This window comes from Temnothorax longispinosus, chromosome 6 (assembly GCF_030848805.1).
Source record: "Temnothorax longispinosus isolate EJ_2023e chromosome 6, Tlon_JGU_v1, whole genome shotgun sequence".
Taxonomy (NCBI): Eukaryota; Metazoa; Arthropoda; class Insecta; order Hymenoptera; family Formicidae; genus Temnothorax; species Temnothorax longispinosus.
In genome coordinates, this window is record NC_092363.1 from 16,456,210 (window position 1) to 16,461,661 (window position 5,452).

The following is a 5,452-nucleotide window of genomic DNA, read 5'->3' on the forward strand; positions in this document are numbered from 1 at the left end:
CTTATATGTTTTATTTTTTACACCCATATATCAATAAAAAAATAGATATTTATCGTACATATTTATATGTTCTATGAATAGTTGGTATATAACCCTTATAGAAATTTAATACTGCAAGTGATTATTTGGCTAGTAATTACGTACTTATTTTGAGTATTAAAATCATTAAAAACTACTTTTAATACTCGAAATAAGGTGAACCTTATACGTTGACCAAATATTCGATATTATGATTTAAATACCGTATTTAAAATAAATACAAAGACGGTAAAATATGGTGAAATAAAATAAAAATACGGTAAAAAAAGTTGAAATAAAGTCAAACAAGTTTTAAGCGCCGCGTATCGCGGCGCCGACTGGTTATTCTGCAGGCTCGCGAGAGTTAGATTTAATTTAAGTTTTAAGCGCCGCGTATCGCGGCGCCGATTGGTTGTTCTTGCAGGCCCTTGTGAGTTAGACTTAATTTCAATTTTAAGCCGCGCCGCTTATCTCGGCCTTGATTGGTTGTTCCTCCAGGCCATTGTGAGTTGGACTTAATTTCAATTTTAACCAGCGCCGCTTATCTCGGCCCCGATTGGTTGTTCCTGCAGGTCATTGTGAGTTGGATTTAATTTCAATTTTAACCAGCGCCGCTTATCTCGGCCCCGATTGGTTGTTCCTGCAGGTCATTGTGAGTTGGACTTAATTTCAATTTTAACCACGCCGTTATCTCGGCCCCGATTGGTTGTTCCTGCAGGCATTGTGAGTTGGACTTAATTTCAATTTTAACCAGCGCCGCTTATCTCGGCTCCGATTGGTTGTTCCTGCAGGCCCTTGTGAGCTGGACTTAATTTCAATTTTAAGAAGCGCCGATGTTGTTCCTCGGCCCTTGTGAGTGGCTTATTTCATGTTAAGACTCGATGCAGGCCCTTGTGAGCTGGAGTTAATTTCAATATAAGCAGTGCCGATTGTGTTCCTGCTTATTTCATCGCGCCGATTGGTTGTTCCTGCAGGCTCTTGTGAGCTGGACTTAATTTCAATTTTAACCAGCGCCGCTTATCTCGGCCTCGATTGGTTGTTCCTGCAGGCCTGTGAGCTGGACTTAATTTCAATTTTAACCAGCGCCGCTTATCTCGGCCCCGATTGATTGTTCCTCCAGGCCATTGTGAGTTGGACTTAATTTCAATTTTAACCAGCGCCGCTTATCTCGGCCCCGATTGGTTGTTCCTGCAGGTCATTGTGAGTTGGATTTAATTTCAATTTTAACCAGCGCCGCTTATCTCGGCCCCGATTGGTTGTTCCTGCAGGCCCTTGTGAGCTGGACTTAATTTCAATTTTAAGAAGCGCCGATTGGTTGTTCCTGCAGGCCCTTGTGAGTTGGACTTAATTTCAATGTTAAGCAGCGCCGATTGGTTGTTAGTGCAGGCCCTTGTGAGCTGGACTTAATTTCAATCATAAGCAGCGCCGATTGGTTGTTCCTGCAGGCCCTTGTGAGCTGGACTTAATTTCAATCATAAGCAGCGCCGATTGGTTGTTCCTGCAGGCTCTTGTGAGCTGGACTTAATTTCAATTTTAACCAGCGCCGCTTATCTCGGCCTCGATTGGTTGTTCCTGCAGGCCCTGTGAGCTGGACTTAATTTCAATTTTAACCAGCGCCGCTTATCTCGGCCCCGATTGGTTGTTCCTCCAGGCCATTGTGAGTTGGACTTAATTTCAATTTTAACCAGCGCCGCTTATCTCGGCCCCGATTGGTTGTTCCTGCAGGTCATTGTGAGTTGGACTTAATTTCAATTTTAACCAGCGCCGTTTATCTCGGCCCCGATTGGTTGTTCCTGCAGGCCCTTGTGAGCTGGACTTAATTTCAATTTTAACCAGCGCCGCTTATCTCGGCCCCGATTGGTTGTTCCTGCAGGCCCTTGTGAGTTGGACTTAATTTCAATTTTAACCAGCGCCGCTTATCTCGGCCCCGATTGGTTGTTCCTGCAGGCCCTTGTGAGCTGGACTTAATTTCAATTTTAAGAAGCGCCGATTGGTTGTTCCTGCAGGCCCTTGTGAGTTGGACTTAATTTCAATGTTAAGCAGCGCCGATTGGTTGTTAGTGCAGGCCCTTGTGAGCTGGACTTAATTTCAATCATAAGCAGCGCCGATTGGTTGTTCCTGCAGGCCCTTGTGAGCTGGACTTAATTTCAATCATAAGCAGCGCCGATTGGTTGTTCCTGCAGGCTCTTGTGAGCTGGACTTAATTTCAATTTTAACCAGCGCCGCTTATCTCGGCCTCGATTGGTTGTTCCTGCAGGCCCTGGTGAGCTGGACTTAATTTCAATTTTAACCAGCGCCGTTTATCTCGGCCCCGATTGGTTGTTTCTCCAGGCCATTGTGAGTTGGACTTAATTTCAATTTTAACCAGCGCCGCTTATCTCGGCCCCGATTGGTTGTTCCTGCAGGTCATTGTGAGTTGGACTTAATTTCAATTTTAACCAGCGCCGTTTATCTCGGCCCTGATTGGTTGTTCCTGCAGGCCCTTGTGAGCTGGACTTAATTTCAATTTTAAGAAGCGCCGATTGGTTGTTCCTGCAGGCCCTTGTGAGTTGGACTTAATTTCAATGTTAAGCAGCGCTGATTGGTTGTTAGTGCAGGCCCTTGTGAGCTGGAGTTAATTTCAATCATAAGCAGCGCCGATTGGTTGTTCCTGCAGGCCCTTGTGAGCTGGACTTAATTTCAATCATAAGCAGCGCCGATTGGTTGTTCCTGCAGGCTCTTGTGAGCTGGACTTAATTTCAATTTTAACCAGCGCCGCTTATCTCGGCCTCGATTGGTTGTTCCTGCAGGCCCTGGTGAGCTGGACTTAATTTCAATTTTAACCAGCGCCGTTTATCTCGGCCCCGATTGGTTGTTTCTCCAGGCCATTGTGAGTTGGACTTAATTTCAATTTTAACCAGCGCCGCTTATCTCGGCCCCGATTGGTTGTTCCTGCAGGTCATTGTGAGTTGGACTTAATTTCAATTTTAACCAGCGCCGTTTATCTCGGCCCTGATTGGTTGTTCCTGCAGGCCCTTGTGAGCTGGACTTAATTTCAATTTTAAGAAGCGCCGATTGGTTGTTCCTGCAGGCCCTTGTGAGTTGGACTTAATTTCAATGTTAAGCAGCGCCGATTGGTTGTTAGTGCAGGCCCTTGTGAGCTGGACTTAATTTCAATCATAAGCAGCGCCGATTGGTTGTTCCTGCAGGCCCTTGTGAGCTGGACTTAATTTCAATCATAAGCAGCGCCGATTGGTTGTTCGTGCAGGCCCTTGTGAGCTGGACTTAATTTCAATCATAAGCAGTGCCGATTGGTTGTTCCTGCAGGCCCTTGTGAGCTGGACTTAATTTCAATCATAAGCAGCGCCGATTGGTTGTTCCTGCAGGCTCTTGTGAGCTGGACTTAATTTCAATTTTAACCAGCGCCGCTTATCTCGGCCTCGATTGGTTGTTCCTGCAGGCCCTGGTGAGCTGGACTTAATTTCAATTTTAACCAGCGCCGTTTATCTCGGCCCCGATTGGTTGTTTCTCCAGGCCATTGTGAGTTGGACTTAATTTCAATTTTAATTAGCGCCGCTTATCTCGGCCCCGATTGGTTGTTCCTGCAGGTCATTGTGAGTTGGACTTAATTTCAATTTTAACCAGCGCCGTTTATCTCGGCCCTGATTGGTTGTTCCTGCAGGCCCTTGTGAGCTGGACTTAATTTCAATTTTAAGAAGCGCCGATTGGTTGTTCCTGCAGGCCCTTGTGAGTTGGACTTAATTTCAATGTTAAGCAGCTCCGATTGGTTGTTAGTGCAGGCCCTTGTGAGCTGGAGTTAATTTCAATCATAAGCAGTGCCGATTGGTTGTTCCTGCAGGCCCTTGTGAGCTGGACTTAATTTCAATCATAAGCAGCGCCGATTGGTTGTTCCTGCAGGCTCTTGTGAGCTGGACTTAATTTCAATTTTAACCAGCGCCGCTTATCTCGGCCTCGATTGGTTGTTCCTGCAGGCCCTGGTGAGCTGGACTTAATTTCAATTTTAACCAGCGCCGCTTATCTCGGCCCCGATTGGTTGTTCCTCCAGGCCATTGTGAGTTGGACTTAATTTCAATTTTAATTAGCGCCGCTTATCTCGGCCCCGATTGGTTGTTCCTGCAGGTCATTGTGAGTTGGACTTAATTTCAATTTTAACCAGCGCCGTTTATCTCGGCCCCGATTGGTTGTTCCTGCAGGCCCTTGTGAACTGGACTTAATTTCAATTTTAAGAAGCGCCGATTGGTTGTTCCTGCAGGCCCTTGTGAGTTGGACTTAATTTCAATGTTAAGCAGCGCCGATTGGTTGTTAGTGCAGGCCCTTGTGAGCTGGACTTAATTTCAATCATAAGCAGCGCCGATTGGTTGTTCCTGCAGGCCCTTGTGAGCTGGACTTAATTTCAATCATAAGCAGCGCCGATTGGTTATTCCTGCAGGCTCTTGTGAGCTGGACTTAATTTCAATTTTAACCAGCGCCGCTTATCTCGGCCTCGATTGGTTGTTCCTGCAGGCCCTGGTGAGCTGGACTTAATTTCAATTTTAACCAGCGCCGCTTATCTCGGCCCCGATTGGTTGTTTCTCCAGGCCATTGTGAGTTGGACTTAATTTCAATTTTAACCAGCGCCGCTTATCTCGGCCCCGATTGGTTGTTCCTGCAGGTCATTGTGAGTTGGACTTAATTTCAATTTTAACCAGCGCCGTTTATCTCGGCCCCGATTGGTTGTTCCTCCAGACCATTGTGAGTTGGACTTAATTTCAATTTTAACCAGCGCCGCTTATCTCGGCCCGATTGGTTGTTCCTGCAGGCCCTTGTGAGCTGGACTTAATTTCAATTTTAACCAGCGCCGCTTATCTCGGCCCCGATTGGTTGTTCCTGCAGGCCCTTGTGAGCTGGACTTAATTTCAATTTTAACCAGCGCCGCTTATCTCGGCCTCGATTGGTTGTTCCTGCAGGCCCTGGTGAGCTGGACTTAATTTCAATTTTAACCAGCGCCGTTTATCTCGGCCCGATTGGTTGTTTCTTCTCCAGGCCATTGTGAGTTGGACTTAATTTCAATTTTAACCAGCGCCGCTTATCTCGGCCCCGATTGGTTGTTCCTGCAGGTCATTGTGAGTTGGATTTAATTTCAATTTTAACCAGCGCCGTTTATCTCGGCCCTGATTGGTTGTTCCTGCAGGCCCTTGTGAGCTGGACTTAATTTCAATTTTAAGAAGCGCCGATTGGTTGTTCCTGCAGGCCCTTGTGAGTTGGACTTAATTTCAATGTTAAGCAGCTTCGATTGGTTGTTAGTGCAGGCCCTTGTGAGCTGGAGTTAATTTCAATCATAAGCAGTGCCGATTGGTTTGTTCCTGCAGGCCCTTGTGAGCTGGACTTAATTTCAATCATAAGCAGCGCAGATTGGTTGTTAGTGCAGGCCCTTGTGAGCTGACTTAATTTCAAC